This window comes from Dasypus novemcinctus, assembly GCF_030445035.2.
Source record: "Dasypus novemcinctus isolate mDasNov1 chromosome 12 unlocalized genomic scaffold, mDasNov1.1.hap2 SUPER_12_unloc_1, whole genome shotgun sequence".
NCBI lineage: Eukaryota > Metazoa > Chordata > Mammalia > Cingulata > Dasypodidae > Dasypus > Dasypus novemcinctus.
Genome location: NW_026688129.1, coordinates 1,241,077 through 1,259,381, shown reverse-complemented (window position 1 = coordinate 1,259,381; position 18,305 = coordinate 1,241,077). Strand labels below are relative to the sequence as shown.

The following is an 18,305-nucleotide window of genomic DNA, read 5'->3' as shown; positions in this document are numbered from 1 at the left end:
TTACTGGTATTCTACTATAAAATTATTGTGACTCTAGCAATGGAAGAAACTATGTCATTGATGTGGAGACGGTGGACATGGGAGTTGCTGAAGGCAGGAAGAGGGAAAAAGACGTGTGATGGGGGGACATTTTCAGGACTTGGATGTGTCTTGAATGAAACTGCATGAACAGATGTGGGACATTATATATCCTGTCATAACCCAATGAATGGATGGAGAGACAGTGTAAACTACAATGTAAACGATAATCCATGCTGTGTAGCAGCGCTTGAACATGTATTCATCAAATGCAATGAATATGCCACACTGATGAAAGACGTTGTTGATATGGGAGGAGTTGGGGGGTAGGTAGTGGGGTATATGGGAACCTCTTCTATTCTTTAATGTAACATTTTGTGTAATCTCTGAATCTTTAAAAAAAAGACACTGACTTAAAAATAACACCCAGAACACAAAAGAAAGAAAAGCAACACAATTAAAAATGGGCAAAGGACATGAATAGTTAAGTCTCCGGAGGACATAACAATTACCAATGATGACATGAAAAGCTATTCAAAGACATTATTCATTAGGGAAATTCAAATGAAAACAACTTATATACTACAATAGCCAAAATAAAACCATGAAAGGAAAAGAATACGTGCTAGAATGTGAATAAATAAGAGCGCTGATACATTGCTTGTTAACCAAGAGCTTCCATACCCTCTAGCCCCTTCCTTGTTCTAGTCAAGTCAAGTTCCCTGAGCAAGGTGACAGTATCTTTGTCTCCCAGGTCCCTTGGAGAACATGTTAGAGGAGCTTCTGACTGACAGGGTAGATGAAGGGCCATATCTAATGCCAAGATAAAGTCACCTGTTTTTCTCTAAAATAGATATGTTCCTTTCTTGCATTCATTCTTGTTCAATTGAGTACAGACAAGAAAACACGACCATGTACACTACAGATGCCAGCTGCCATTCTGGGGGAGGAGACATATCGAAGAGGGGATTCCTAATAAAGGACACCTGATAAAACAAGCAGCCTCAGCTTATAAGCTGTATGGTAGGGAGCCTTTTCCTATGAAGCAATTTTTCCTCTTTGAATTAAGGCACTCGTAATTGCCACCAAATGGACAGGAACAGCTCATGTAGGTACCCTCCAAAATTTTCTTCGGTCTTTGAATTTAGTGCTATATCTAAAATCACCAAGATTTGGTTTTCTAAATTCACCAAGATCTGAGCAAACACTGTACAGCATGACTCTCACAGAGTTTTATTTTCTCTAATTGCAGGGGGCTTCAAGAGCAAGCTAAGAGAGTACATATTATGGAATCACTCAGCTTTGAGGGGAAAAAAGTAGATGATTTCAAAACCACAGTATTTGAGTTGCCTGGAATTGAATCCAATCCACCAAAATGGTTGCTTTTCATCAAGGAGAAATTCCTAGAGAACATATGGCAAATGCATGGTCAGCATATGTGGATCCATGTGGTTGAAAAGATCTGGAAGATGTAAAAACAACAATGGCAATTTTGGAAATTTACGAGATATTTTACAGAACACACAGAAGGCACCACGGGACACTGTTGTTGAATTTTTAAAAAGTAGAAACATAACATTCGTACATAAACATACATCAACAATAAATTTATAATAGGGGAAGGGGACTTGGCCCAACAGATAGGGCATCCACCTACCACATGGGGGCTCTGCAGTTCAAACCCAGGGCCTCCTTGACCCGTGTGGACCTGGCCCATGTGCAGTGCTGACGCGTGCAAGGAGTGCCCTGCCACGCAGGGGTGTCCCCTGCGAAGGGGAGCCTCATGCGCGAGGAGTGCGCCCTGTAAGGAGAGCCACTGAGCGCGAAAGAAAGTGCAGACTGCACAAGAATGTTGCAGCACACACGAACGCAACAAAAAGAAATGCAGATTCCCGCTGCTGCTCACAAGGATAGAAGCAGTCACAGAAGAACACACAGTGAATAGACACAGAGAGCCGACAACTGGGGTGGGGAGGGTAGAGAAATAAAAAGAAAAATGTGTAATAGTTCTGAACTTAGGAAACGAACATACATAACATCAAATAAACATATATATCATCTCACCCTACCACCAATAACTAGCATTGTTTTTAAACCTTTTTGACTAATGATTAAAGAGCATTGTCAAAATATTACTAATAAACAAAGTATTTTCCCCCTAACCATCCAATGATTATCATCTTTATATCATTTATATATGAACATACATAAACAATTAAGTATAGATAAAGTTGTGAACCTACAAACCAAACACGCATAACATCCTACAGGGGTCCCATACATCGACCCTCCACCTTAAGACGTTTCTTACAAACTATGAAAGAACACTGTCAAAAATCTTACTACTAATCATAGTTCTTCTCTTGCATTTGGTCTGTTTTTCCTCCAACCCACCCTATCATTTTTTAAATATGTATATATATTTTTAATAACAAAAGTTATACTTATAAAACAATCACGTACATGCGCAAAACTCCCAAACAACACTCCTCCATCAACACACCACAATGTGCTGTGTCATCTGCTACAGGTAAAATAATATCATCTGATTATTGCCATGTCCATAGTGTACATTTGCCTCACATTTTCCATACTGCCTCAGTATCAACATAGTACATCTTTTGCATAGATTCAAGAATAATATACTATTGCCACAGTCCAGAGGTCACTGCAGCTGTATTTTTCCCATGCTTCTCCACATTCCCAAAACCCTGCAGTACTGACTTACATTTGTTCGAGCTCACAAAGGACACTCGTGCATCTGTACCATCAACCACAATTCCACATAATTGGACTACCATTTTCAGTCACATCCCATTTTATAAACTAGCTGTTACTCACTGTGTGTTACCATCAACTCTATACATTTCCACAATATTACAATAAAGCTAATTAAAACATCTACATACATTAAACATCAGTACTCCACTCAGTCCTTCTCTTATCCCATTTAAGAATCCACCACCTTCCACCAGGTCTTGAAGATATTTTCCCATTTTGGGGAAGTGGTGCTTTCAATTCCAGCCTCGGGACAGCTCCTCAGGCGGGCTGTGCCACCAGAGGAGGATGGGCCCCGGTCTCCTGGGCGTGGAGCCTCTACTTACGAGTCTTCTCTGCAGATGGGCATCTCCTGCTTCCACTCCTTCAAGGATGATGCAGGATGCTCTTCTGGCCTCCTGGAGCCTTCCAACACGTGCTTCATCTAGCTCCAGAGAGCTCTGGGTGTTTGCTAACTGCCCTGTAGCAGCAGCTGCCATTAGGAGCTTCTTCTTACACCGCCAACTTGCTGTATAGTTCTCATTGAATTTTAATTCCATTTCTACACTAATTATCACAAGTTAGTTTACGTTGCCATTAACTACAAAAACAAGCACTCTAATTCACATTTCCTTCCTCCTACTGTCTTTGCTATTCTTCTTATAGTAAGAAAGATGGCCAGACCAGCAGCTCACACTGAACTTGTTAATCCACAAACTCCAAACACTCTACCCATCTGTCCAAAGCCAGAATATTCCAAGTAATACATGGTTAAAATGCCAATGTGCTCGGAGATACTCTGTGTCCTCCCAGCTCCCAAGGAATAAATGATGGTTGAGGTTCTCAATGACTAAGAAGATGAGGTGGCACCATCTAATGTTGCGGTGGTGCTGCTATTCCATTTTACGATACAAATTTTACCTTGTTTCTTTATCTTTCCAGTGATTTCATATAAAGAGACCTAAGCATATACCTGTATTTGATATTAACAAGTTTGTAGGAGAAGAAAGTGTCGAATGGGGTCCTATTCAAACTGACCCCTTTTGAAAATGAGATTCTCAAGAGGCAGCAGCAGATTATTAACTATATGGTAGGGGTCATTACCTCAGCAACAATTTTCCCTCCATCTATTAAGAATTTTGTAATTGCAAAGCAAAATGGGCTTGAGGGATGTATGTCCAAGCAAAGCCTGTGCCCTTCCACAGATGTCCCGATACTTCCTTATGGGGCCTTTGACTTAACCACCATTTCCCACCTATTCTTCTAAAGCACCAAGAGAACACAGGACCTGAGCAAACACTACACAGCATGATCTGATACAGAGTTTTCATTTCTGTAATTGGGCATGACTCTAAAAGCAAGCAAAAACAGTGCATATTCTGGAATCACTCACTTTTGAGGAAAAATCTGTATAAGAAGATCAGAGACTGACTGCTGGCTTTGTCTGAAGAATCATTCTGGTTCCATATGCTAGAAGAAACAAGAATTGGGGTTTGGTTAGAGAAACTGATATTCCAGGTAAAGAACTACCGTTCTTATAAGCATCGGTGGTCCCGTAAGCTGGCATGGATTCTGGGTACAGGGACTGGGGACTGTCTATGTGCAAGCCTGTGGGGGTGCTTGTGAATGTGGGGTCAAGGCAGGGGGTGTGAGTGAGAGGGGCAGTGGGTGGCATATCCTGGAATACACTTCCTAGCCTCCACATTTCACCCAAATCCAAAATTCCAGGATTAGGAATGAAACTGAACTGGCTCCCATTTCAGAGAAAGCGCTGTCCAGCTGCCCCTCAGCACTGCCCAAGGCCTGGCAGGGTTTCTGGAGGACTTGGGGAAGGGGCGACTGACTGGCCTGTTTCACACCCTGGCTCTCCCCCTCTGCTGACCTGCTCTCCTGGAATGAACCAGGCCCACCACAGCGTCTCTGGACCACAGGGCCCAGGGCTCCCTGCTCCTCTCAGAACCCACAGCTCCAGCCAGACACGGCTGCCCTGTCCCCCAAGCTCTACTCATGCCCCTCCCTGACAATGTTCCTCAGGCCACTGCGGGTTTTCCTGCACTGGGTCACGTGGACACGCATAAATCTTTTCTCCCCTCCCTCCCCCAGCTGTCAACACTGTTCCAGAACAAGTCTGATTCTAGAAATTATCCTGTACTAGGGTCAAATAAAGAGATTTGGGAAGTAAAAAGAGATGAAGAGAAAGAAGAGGAAATGTGGAAATCAGAAGAAGAGAAGAAGGGAAACAAGTGCACATGGAATCCACGGCTTTCCTAGCTTTCTTTTTGGCATTTCAGGAAATTCAGGAATACTGAAGGGAACACAACAGAAGCTGCAATTAATATTTTATGTGACCATGCAAGTGAAGAAAAGAACTAGCTGATGAAAATAGACACAGGAAGTAAAGGGTGTCCTGAGAACTACACAGGGAACAGAGACCCTTTCCATACAAGCCCCTGGGGTGCTTGGCCATCCACCCAATGGCTCCTTAATTTGGAGAAGTGGGCTGGCAGGTGTCTCTAGGGTCAACATGGACAGCTTCCTCCTCCATTCTCTCTCTGCCTTCCCAGACTCCAGAACAAGTGTTTGTGTTGCAGATCCTAGTACTGACAGCTACAAAGACCACGCATGAACTGAGGGTCTTAGCTGGAACCTCAGAGGAGCTGGTGTTTGGAGACTGAAAGAAGACATAAAACCAAACAAATGGAGATGCCTCAGGACTGGACCCCTTATACACTTTCTCTAATCAACCAATTCAGTGAAAGTCAAGTTTTTACTACAATAGATTTAAAGTGAGTTTTAGAATAAGGATTTACTTTTAATATTAGGTATTATATTAAACAATATTTAACCCTCACTAGTTTTTTTCTTAATATTGATCAATAAAACAAACACATATACAGATAAGCACCCTAAAGAGAGACAGAGTTCCCTGGATTATCTGAAGTCTGTCTTCCTGGTGGCTTCCACCAAGGACACTCCCTCTCTCATAGAACCCTCATTTAGTCATAGCTGAACAAGCAATGGTAAATTTAATACTTAGCATCTGTCCTCAGGCCAATGTCTTTCTAAACACTTCCTTTATTGAACTCTGCTCACTCACATGGAAGGGAACAAGGGAACATTATGACCCATGACCCATGGTCTAAGTGTAATACTTGGTCTTCCATGCCTTTTACACGTGGACATGAGTTGTCATGGGTATAAAATTAATGACTCCATTTTCCATTCACACGATGCACGGTTTTCAAAACCTTGATGAGATTCTAATGTTCTTACTATTATGCCACTTGGTTTTTTCTAAATGCACAAAGGATTTCTATTTTTCTTTAAAGTCCATCTATTTGACTAGAATATATATTGCCATTATAATCATTCTCATTCAGTGCTCTGTTTGAGAGCAGCAAGAGACAAGCAATGCGTGACACATGAGGGATTTCCAGTAAGATTAAATGCAGATTTCTCATCAGAAACCATGCAGAAAAGAACAGAGTGCAATGATGTATGTAAGACACTGTAAGAGAAAAACTTCAAAATAAGAATTTCACATCTGGCAAGACTGTATTTCAAAATTGGGATGAATATAGAATATTCACAGATAAACAGAAATTGAGAGAGTTTATAACAAAGAGACTAGCTTTGCAGGAAATACTAAAGGGTGTGCTCCTGCGGAAAAAAACAAAAACAAACAAGAGAGAGAGGCTTGGAAGAGAGTCTACAAATGAAGATTGTATCAGTAAAAGTAACAGAGTATCAAAAGAGTGGTGAAAATAAAGGATGATAGATAAAACCACAATATTTAGGAATGAACATAACCAACATTGCAAAGCACGTGTATAAAGAAAACTACAACTCACTGTTAATTTCAAAAAGATGTAAATAATTGGAAGGACATTCCATGCTCACGGACTGGAACATTAATGTTATTAAATGCCAATTCTACTCTAGTCGATACACAGATTCAGTGCAATCTGATAAAAATTCCACCAGCATTTAAAAAATAAATGGAAAGCAGGATTACAAAATTTATTTGAAATAGGGAGGGGTCTTGAATAGTCATCACATCTTAAAAACGATAAGCAAAGTTGGACGACTCTCACTTCCATGCACTCTCACTCTGGATTTTAACTCATATTACCTATCTGCAGGGGAAAAAAAACAGCATGGTGCTGGCATAAAAAAAGACACATAGACCAACGGAAACAACACGATGGTTTCAGAAACAGACCACCACATCTAGGGTCAAGAGATTTTTTACAAACCTGTCAAACACACCCAGCTCAGGCACAACTGTCCATTCAATAAATCTACATGGGAGATCTGTAGAGCCATACCCAAAAGAAATAAAAAGGACCCTGTAGCAGTTTGATATTACTCATAAATTTCAAAAAGAAATATTGGATTATGTTTGTAAACTTGTCTTTTCCTCTGGGTATATAGATTACACTGGATTCCCAGGTTTACTTGATTCAGTAAACTTAACCTACTTATGTCAGTAGGGCCTTGAGCACCAGCCCCATGGTGGGATGGGACTCTCCAATAAAAAGTATGGCAAGGACAGAATTGAGGGTTTTTGATGTTGCAGTTTTGATGCTGGAGTTTGATGCTGAAGTCTTAAGGTGGAGCCACAAGAAGGAAGCACAGAGAGGGAAGAGAAGCAAGCCCCAGGAAGGGAGGAACTCAGGAAGCCTGAGCCCTAGCAGATGTCGGCAGCCACCTTGCTCCAAACAAGTGAAAATACACTTTGGTGAGGGAAGCACCTTAACCTTTAGGGCCTGCTATCTGTAACCTCCTACCCCAAATAAATACACTTTCTAAAAACGAACCAATTTCTGGTATTTTGCATCAGCACCCCCTTGGCTGACTAATAAAGAATTTGTTCCTGAGGTGTGGGGAAGTTCTTTGGTAATTACCAAAATGCTGGAATGGTTTTAAAAAAGGGCAAGGGGGTATTTTTTTAAGGAATTGTGAGATATTTGGAAGAAAAGACCTATAGTGCTTGAAGAGACTACTGATAGCAATATGGAGGCTAAAGAGACTTTTGATGATGCCTTAAAAGTAAATGATGAAATTATTATTGGAAACTGGAGGAAAGGCAATCCATGTTTTAAAGTTGCAGAGCACTTAGCAAGATTAACTCCTGGTATTTTATGGAAGGCAGAATTTGAAAATGCAAGCCTGGGCATTTAGCTGAAGAAAATTCCAAATGGAGCTGGAGAACGCAGCTTGGCGTCTGCATCCAGTTTACAGCAAAATGCTAGATGAGAGAGATACGCTGAGGACTGAACTGTCAGGAATAAAGAAAACAGAAACGGATTCCGGAACTTCCAAGCTTCTGGAGATGAAGATCCCTGATGAAAGTGCCCCACTGGAGGACTTAACTAAACTAGGAACTGGTAAATCAAGATTGAAGATATACTTATCTAGGAAAGACTTGTGGGAAGACTTACTGTCTGTAGGCATGTACCCCTGCTTCCTACATGCTAAAACAACAAGGTTTATGAGAGAGCTGTATGAACAAAAAAAAAAAAAACAACTCTCAGCCTGTAATAAAAAGGACAGGGGAAGGAGAGATTGAAGGAGAAACAGCTTTAAGAGAAAAATCATGGAAGCAGAGATCTGGAATTAGGACATCACCCTGGGACAAGAGAGGAACCCCACCCATATGGACAAAGGGTGATTTTGCCAGCAGTTGAAGAGGGTGGATGTTCCTGACCAATGTTCTGGGAGACTTTTGCTGCCCCATGGTACAGAGAGGGTAGAACACATTCCCCAAGGAATAGGGCAGTTAAAGTCAGCACTCCACAGGTATGAGAGAGGTGGACCCCTCCCCCAAAGGTTAGAGAAGACCAGGTGGTCAAGTCACTACTCTGAGAGAGCTGAGGTTGTATGCCATAGGTTAGGGAGAATGTTGTTTTCACATCACTCTACTAGGGGGGGTGAAGACTCTAACCCAAAGATTGGGTAAGGTGTGGCAATCACCCCAACATTCCTGGAGGGAGAGATCTGGAGCTTGGTCAACGACACGATGCTTGATGAGGGTAGAAACAAGAAAATAACCTTTGGACAATTCAGTGGAAAGGGCGGTTCCACACATGGACCCAAGAAGAAGAAACCATCACCTTAAGAATAACTCTAAGACTGAAATTGAATGGAGGATGCCCTGCAGCTTTACTGAAATGTTGAGGACCCATGACTCATGTTTCCCTCCCAGTTTCTCTACAATATAAGGAAAATGTTTACCCTTTGTCCATTTCTGTATTGGAATTAGATGAATTATTTTGTAAGTTTCAGAGATCTATAGAAAACTTTGCCCCAGCACAAACTGTATTTCTTTATATTGATTGCCACGTGATTTACTACTTGCATTGTAACTGACTTAAATTTTTTTTTATTGGTAATGCCTTTTTATAATTTAGAGGGTGGGGTGTAGCAGTTTGCAATTATTATTATTATTTTTTAAGATTTATTTATTTATTTAATTTCCCCCCCCCCCCCCCGGTTGTCTGTTCTTGGTGTCTGTTTGCTGCGTCTTGTTTCTTTGTCCGCTTCTGTTGTCGTCAGCGGCACGGGAAGTGTGGGCGGTGCCATTCCTGGGCAGGCTGCTCTCTCTTTTCACGCTGGGCGGCTCTCCTCACGGGCGCACTCCTTGCGCGTGGGGCTCCCCCACGCGGGGGACACCCTTGCGTGGCATGGCACTCCTTGCGCGCATCAGCGCTGCGCATGGCCAGCTCCACACGGGTCAAGGAGGCCCGGGGTTTGAAGCGCGGACCTCCCATATGGTAGACGGACGCCCTAACCACTGGGCCAAAAGTCCGTTTCCCCAGTTTGCAATTATTCATGAATTCTAAAAAGAAATATTGGATGATGTTTGTAAACTGGTCTTTTCCCCTGGACATATGAGATTATACTGCACTCAGTATACTTGAGTAGTTAATCAAGTAAACCTCTTATGTCACTTGGGCACTGAGTACCTGACCTTGGTGGGTGGGGATTGACAGATAAAAGGCATGGCAAAGGACAGAGTTGAGGGGTTTTGATGTTAGAGTTTTGATGATGGAACTTGATGCTGAAGCCTTATGCTGGAGGCCCAAGAAGTAAGCACACAGAGGTCAGAGAAGCAAGCCCCAATAAGGGAGGAACTCAGGAACCCTGAACCCTCACAGATGTCAGCAGCCGTCTTGATCCAACAACTGAAAACACACTTTTGTGAGGGAAGCAACTTATGCTTGATGCCCTGGTATCCGTAAGCTCCTACCACAAATAAATACCCTTTATAGAAACTTACTCTGGCAGTTTGATATAAGTGATGAATTCTAAACAGAAATACTGGAGTATGCTTCTAATCTGATCTGTATCTGGGCATGACAGAGTTATGATTAGGGCTTTGACTAGGCCACCTGATTGGGGCATTGATTCCCCACACCATGGTGGGTGGGGACTAACAGATAAAAGGCCAAACAAAGGACAGAGTTGGAGCTTTGGATGCGAGGGTTTCTGATGCTGAAGTTCGATGGTCAAGACATAAGCTGGAACCCTGGAAAGTAAGCTCACGGAGGAAAGAGAAGCCAGGCCCAGGAAGAAAGGAACCTTAACCCAGAGAAAAGCAAGCCCCATGAAGGTAGGAACCCAGGAAACCTGAGCCCTAGCAGACATTGGCAGACATTTGCTCTCCAAATAGACTTTGGTGAGGGAAGTAACTTATGCTTCATGGCCTGGTATCTGTAAGCTCCTACCCCAAATAAATACCCTTTATAAAAAACAACCAATTTCTGGCTTTTTGAAGCAGCACTCCATTGGCTGACCAATACACCAAACCATTTCTGTTATTTTGCATCAGCACGCATTTGGCTATTACAGACCCCTCCCTCACACCTTGTACAAAAATTAACTCAAAATGGAACAAAAACCTAAACATAACAGAAAGAACCATAAAGGTTCTAAAAGAAAATGTAGGAAAATATCTTCAAGAGCTGGTGATGGGTCGTAGATTCTTAAAGGAGATTAGAGAAGGACTGAGGTGGACTACTGATGTTTAATGTACGTGGAAGTTTTAAGTAACCTTACTGTAAAAAGTGTGGAAATGTACAGAATTGATGGTAACACATTATAGTGAGTAACAGACGGTATATGGACCGGAATATGGCTGAAAAGTGTACTCTAGGGATGTAAATGTCAATTAACAGAAAGCTGGAGAATCATCTAGGAACTGAATAGCACAGTAAAACCAGAGGAGAATGAGAAATGTGGTTGACTATACAGATGCAAGAGTGTCCTTTGTGATCAAGTGCAAATATAGATCACTATTGCAGGGTGGTGGGAATGTGGAGAAGCATGGGAAAAACACAAAGGGAGTGACCTATGGACTATGGTTAATGATAATAATGTAATATTCATGAATCAATGCCAAAGATGTACTGTGTTCATAATGTGAGAGGACGGAATAAGTGTGCCAACTGTAAACTATGGCCGCAGTAATAACCTGATGATATCGTCTCATAACCTGTAACATATATACTACCACGTTGTGGAGTGTTAACAGAGGGGTGTTGAATCAGAATGCTGCATATCTGCATGATTGGTTTGTAGGTTTATAACTACCGTCATAAAAATATATTTAAAAAATAACAATAGCATAATTGGAGGAAAAACACACAAATGTAAGATAAGGACTATCGCTGGTAGTAAGATTTTGATGACATTCTTTCATAATTTGTAACAAATGCTGCAAAACAGTGCAAGGTATTGCAGGAGCATTTCTGTATGGGACCCCTGTATGACTGTATGCATGTTCACATTGTAAGTTCACACCTTTTACTACACACATTGTTTACCTATGTTCACGTATGAATCATACAAAATACTACTATTATAGTGGGTTGGGGGAAAAATACACCAAACATAAGATACTTTAGTTAGTAGTAATATTTTGAGGATACTCTTTAACGACAAGTTAAAAATATTTCACAACCATGTAAGGCATTGGTGGGAGGGTGAGGTATGAGAGCCCTGGATGACGTTAAGTATGTTTGTTTTGTAAGTTCACAACTATTGCTATAAACTTATAGTTTATGTATTTTTAGGTATGAATGATATACTTCAATAAATGAACAAAAATGAAAAGAAAATACACAATTCAAAAGTTCCCTGGGTACGATCAATAAGAAAATGGAGGTAAAACAGGCAAGAGTCAGTGAGATGGAAGTTAGATGAGTAAAATGAGTTAATGAGGAACATGGGGAAAAAAGGATTGAACTAAAGTTAATGGAGCCTTAGAGACATGTAGGACAGTTAACATTCATGCCAAATGCTCCTAAAAACAAACTAGCAAAACGAGTGAATAAACCAACTCAAGGGCATTGAGTATATGACTCAGCGAATCAGTGCCAGCTTCTCACAATAAGGTCCCAGGATCACTGTCCAGCCCTGCAACCACAAAAAGAGAAAAGAAAAATTTACCTAAGTCAGCGGAGACAAGACTGGAGATAGGGATCAAAAGAGGAGGAGGATGGGAAGCGGAATTGGCCTAGTGGTTAGGGCGTCCGACTACCACATGGGAGGTCCGCGGTTGAAACCCCAGGCCTCCTTGACCCGCGTAGAGCTGGCCCATGCGCAGTGGTGATGCGTGCAAGGGGTGCCCTGCGACACAGGGGTGTCCCCGTGTAGGGGAACCCCATGTGCAAGGAGTGTGCCCCGTAAGGAGAGCTGCCCAGCATGAAGGAAAGTGCAGCTGCCCAGCATGAAGGAAAGTGCAGCTGCCCAGGAATGGCGCCGCACACACGGAGAGCTGACACAAGATGACGCAACAAAGAGAAACACAGATCCCTGTGCCGCTGACAACAGAAGTGGACAAAGAGGAACACTCAGCAGATACACACATAGAGCAGACAATGGCGGGGGAGGAGAGAGAAATAAATAAAATAAATAAATCTTTAAAAAAAAAGAAGAAGAGGCGGAGGAAGCAGCCAAGTCCTGAGGGGGAATTTACACAACCAAGAAATAGCCAGTGACAATTGCAGAAGAGTCACTGGCTAACCTCCAAGGGAGGGGGCATGGCAAACAAACACACGTAAACCGGCAAATATTTAAACAGACATTTCTTAGAAAGAAGATATACAAAGGGCCAATACGCATATGGAAAGATGCTCAAGTCCATTAGCCATTAGGGAAAGGCAGTTGAAAAGCATGATGACTCATCACTTCACATCCACTCAAAGGGCTATTATTTTAAAAATTGGAAAAGAGCAAGTGCTAGTGAGGAAGTATATAAATAGCAAACCTTATCCACGGGTGGTAGGAATATAAAAATGCACCCAGTGTGGAAAACAGTTTGGCAGTAACTTGAAAAGTTAGACTTAGAATTAACATATGACCTGGCAATTCCACCTCTACATATATTTCCAAAACAAATGGAAAAGCAGGGATTCAGACAAGTATTTGTATACCAATGGTCACCGCACAATAGACAAAAGGTAGAAGCAAATATCCTCCAACAAGGGCTGCCGAGGTTGTAGCTGCGGGAGGGGTGAGCCTCGCTGTCTGGTAGAGGCGTGGGTGGCCGCGGCCTCTGGGCTGGGATGAACCGCGCTCCCGCTGGAGGCAGCACAGCCAAGCTGCAGCTAAGGCCAGCACAGCGGTAGCAGCTGGACTGACCATTGCTGCTGCAGGATTTGCAGGCCGTTAGGTTTTGCAAGCCATGAAGCATATGGAGCCTCAAGTAAAACGAATTTTTCAAAGTCTCCCAACATCTGCCTTCAGTGGTGGCTATTACAGAGGTGGGTTTCAGCCCAAAATGACAAAACCAGAGGCAGCATTCATACCAGGTGGAAGCCCTACTGCCAATAAAGGAAAACTAAGGGATGCTCATAGACGAATTATGCTCTTACATCACCCAGGCAAGGGAGGATCTCCTTATTTAGCAGCCAAAATCGATGCAGCTAAAGATTTACTACAAGGTCAGGCTAAGAAATGAAGTAAATGTAGGACGAATTTTAACTTCATACCAATTTATGCGTATGATTACCAACTTTTTATGATAAAATACCTCAAAGTTGTAATTTGTAAGAAATGAGTTGGGACAAAGCCTTGTTGTAATTGTTTAAACTTGAGAATTTAAAATCATACTATAGACTAGGAAATTTGGAGGTTTTTAATGATAAATGTACTTAGACCATTTAAATAAAAATATTATTCATTACTCATTTAGCTAATAATCTAGTAACTATGTGTACCAGGCATTCTACAAGGGGAGGTGAGCCAGTCCCTGCACCCACAGACTTCTCAGACTAATGGCAGGCTGGTAAACAGGTAATTAAAATACAGTGTGATGTTCTGATGGAATTCGCACAAACTGTTGTAGTGATTGTTACCTTGTTAGGAGAACACAGAAAACCACTTTGTAAAAGGCAACGGCCCAACTACTTGGAACCTTGTAGCTAAGTGACACAATCTTGATAGAAGAAATTGATCCAACTATATATATGTAACATATATACATATATATATATGTAACAACTACGATAAAAAGAAAAACAACTCCACCAACACATAAATGGATGAACAAAATGTGGTAAATACGTAAGACAGAATATTATACAGGTATAAGAAAGAAGGAAGTCCAGATGCATGTGACAACATGGATGAACACTGAGGACATTATATTCAGTGAAAAAAGCCAGACACAAAAGGAAAATCATCGTATGCTCTCACTGATAGCAACTAATGATACTAAGCAAACTCATGCATTTAGACTCTAGACTACTTTACCGAGGGATAGAATGGGGGTAGAGAATGGAGAGCTCATGCTTAAATTGCACAGAATTTCTATTTCAGGTGATTGTAAATGTTTGGAAATGGACAGTGATGGTGGTAGCACATTATTGCAAATGTAGTTAACTGTGCAGAATTATGTTTATGAATATGGTTGAGAGGAGGAGTTTAAGGTAATATGCGTTACTAGAAGGAAAGTTAGAAGTCAAAACAGGGTTGTTTACTGAATGCTGTTGTGGATGATGGACTGGGTTAACAATACAAATACAAGACTGTTCTTTCATGAATCCTAGCAAATATATGACACTATGACATGTTGTTAATAACAGGATGGTATATGGGAAAAAAAACCTAATGTAAACTATGGATTTAGGTATCAGTAATATCTTATTTTCCTTCATCAGTCCTAACAAAGGTTAGCACACTAATGCAAAGTATCAATACAGGGATACATGAGAACAATGTATTTTTCATATGACTTTACTATAAACATACAACCTCGCTAATTATTTAAAAATTGCAAAAATTTAAGAAAGCATTAGGCTAACTGAAAGAAACCAGACATGCAGTACTACATATTCTATTATTTCATTACTGTAAAATGTAAGGATAAAGAAATTTATAGAGATGGAAATAGATTAGTTGTTAGCCAAGGCTGGGGAATAATAGAGGGATTGAGACGTGACTGCTAAGAGCTATGGGCCTTTCCTTCCTGGAGTGAGAAAATGTTCTAAACTTGGTTGTGGTGATGAATGCACAACTCTTTGAATATACTAAAAGTCACTGTGGACACTTTGCATAGATTGTCTGGTATGTGAATATATCTCAAGAAAACTTCTCCTAAAACTTGGTGCACACATTGTGAGGTCCTTGTAGTTCAGTATAAGAACTTTTGATTTTACTGTAAACTGGGAATATATGGGGTTCAGTAAAGAGTAACAAGGGACAAGACCTGCCTTAGGCTTTCACAGGATCACTCTAGCTACAAGATAAGAATGGGCCACAGAGGGAAGCAGGCCAAAATGCAGACCAGGTAGGAGCTATCACAGTATTCCAGGTAAGAGACATGGTGGATTAGACAGAGCACTAGCTGTGTAACAAATGGACCACACTAATGAAAGATGTTGTTCCTGAGGGAAAGTGTGCTAGGGGGAAGGGTGGGGTATATGTCAGTCCCCTCTATTTCTGATGGAACATATATGTCATCTAAAGCTACTTTGTAAATTAAAAAACATTTTTTTTTTGATTCTGACATGGAAGCAGAAGAATCAGTGGAGTGGTCAGGATAGGCAATAGAAATACTGAGGCATCATCAAACCCATTTCATATTTGAAAACATGGACACAGAATCCTAAGGGAGAGTGCGCTGAATGAGATCCATAAAAAACAAAGAGGACACATCAGTCTTCAACAAACTTTAAAATACTGATCCACAAAAGATAAACTATAAAGGCAAACTACTGACCAGAAAAAATATTTACAAACCTAACTATGACAAAGAAAGAACAGATATCTAGAAAATCTGGAGCTGATATATGGAACAGGTATGTACAAAATTGGGAGTGGATGTGGCTCACGCGGTAGAAAGCCTGTTTCCCATATGGGAGGTTACAGTTTCAATGCCGATACCTCTTAAGACAAAAAAACAAACAACAGAGAACCAGCAAAAAAACAAATAGACAACTCAAGGGAGCCAATTTGGCTCAGGGGTTGAGGGCTGCCTTCCCACTTATGAGATCCTGGCTTCAATGCCTGGACATTGTTCTAGGAAATTTAAAAAAACCCTCATATCTAGAATATATTAAAAGAATTTCCAAAATTCAATCATAAAAACATTAGTATTAGAAAGGACAAAATATATGAACAAATATTTCTCCACAGTAGATATATGGATGGAAAATAAGTACATGAAGAGATGCGCAATATAATTGGCAATCAGGAAAATGAAAACTACACCATTATGAGGTATAACCACATGTAATCAAGACAAAAATAAACTGACAATACCAAATGCTGGTTAGAAGGCAGAGAAGCTAGATCTCTCATGTATTGCTCGAAGGGATGTAAAGTGGTATAGTCGCTCTGAAAACTAGTTAGCAGTTCCTTGTAAAACTAAATATACACTTATCATACAGCCTGGCAAGGGCACTCCTGCACGTTAATCACATAGAAATGAAAACTAAGCCCAACTAAAGCATGACTTTCTTCTTTGAAAAGATTAATCAAACTGATAAACCTCTACGCTAACCAAACATAAAATAGAGAAGACACAAATTACCAATACCAGGAATGGAAGAGAGGTCATCCCTCCTGGTTCCACGGACATTAAAAGGATACCCTAGAAAGTGGATCTGGTCCAACGGATAGGGCGTCTGCCTACCACATGGGGGGTCCTTACCCATGGGGACCTGGCCCACGTGCAGTGCTGATGCACACAAGGAGTGCCGTGCCATGCAGGGCTGTCCACCACGTAGGGGAGCCCCACACACAAGGAGTGTGCCCTGTAAGGAGAGCTGCCCAGGAGTGGCACCGCACACACGGAGAGCTAACACAGCAAGATGACACAACAAAAAAGAGACACAGATTCCCGATGCTGCTGACAAGAATGCAAGTGGACATAGAAGAACACACGGCGAATGGACACAGAGAGCAGACACCTGGGGGGTGGGGGAGAGGGGAGAGAAAAAAAAAGGGTATTCAAAGACGACTATGAACATCCCTACATCCAATAGTTTGATAAGTTAGATGCAATGGCCCAAAACTCCTTGAGAGATACAAATCATCAAAACTAATACAAGAACAAATGTATAATCAGAATAGACCTATAGCCAGTAAAATTTTGAATAAAAAAATCTATGACATTTGAAAAAAGAAAGGACCAGGTTCAGATGATTCATTCTATCAATCATTTAAGGATAAATGAAAACAGTTCTCCACAATCTCTTTCAGAAAACAAAGGGAACATTTCCTAACTCGCTCTAGGAGGCCAACATTACCCTAATCCTAAAACCACATAAAGATATTTTTAAAGTGGAAAATTGCATACCAATATGTCTCATGAACATAAAAACAAATTTTCTCCCATTGTCTGGCAATGTCCGGCTGACTAGAGGTCCCTGGAAGGAAAATTCACATGACAGTACATACCTATCTTTATTATTATTATCAATCTTTCTTATTATTTTGTATTTGGTGGGAAAAAAATACATGCTCATATTAACAAAAAATCAAATGCTGAAGTGAGTACACAACTAAAGGTAATCCTCTCTCTCATCCAGCCCCTGCTCCCAGACGCCACTTACCAATTTCTCTCACCTCCTTCCATGAACAGATCAGCCAGGTATAAGCATATATATCTGTGGTTGACTGGACATTCCATTTTTTGCGCATTTTAAAATTTCTACCCAAATAACTAAGTTATTCAGGCATTAAGTCAAACTTCCTTAAGTAAATTTCCATAACAGACCTAATAACGGGACAATATAACATAAAGTCACATCAGAATAGCCTTAGTGGAACGGGTGACATGAAAAGGGAGGACAACAGACATAACCCAGGACTGCCCTGGACAGGTGGGAACACACCACGTTAAGGTACAAATCCGGGCTCTGGAGTCCCCTCGGGTCCACGGCAGACACACGCGCCACCTCCCACTCCAGCCGCCGGGACACCCAGTGGAGTAAAGGACAAGGAGCGCAGATGAAGGGGGGCTCCCTCAGTGCACAGGACTCACACCTACCACAATCCTCCCAGGTGCGAGCTCAAGG

The 18,305-nt window shown here is 41.3% G+C and overlaps 1 long non-coding RNA gene across 2 annotated transcripts in view; it reads right to left on the bottom strand.

Annotated features, from left to right (window-relative positions):
- Positions 1-1,052: 1,052 nt before the first annotated feature.
- LOC131277396 (uncharacterized) overlaps positions 1,053-18,305 on the bottom strand; it is a 50,728-nt gene continuing 33,475 nt past the window's right edge. For both annotated transcript variants that reach the window (XR_009184572.1, XR_009184571.2), the window contains exons 3-4: positions 4,169-4,245; positions 1,053-1,480 (exon numbers count right to left, since the gene is read on the bottom strand). This is a non-coding gene — a long non-coding RNA (uncharacterized lncRNA). The remainder of the gene's footprint in view (positions 1,481-4,168; positions 4,246-18,305) is intronic.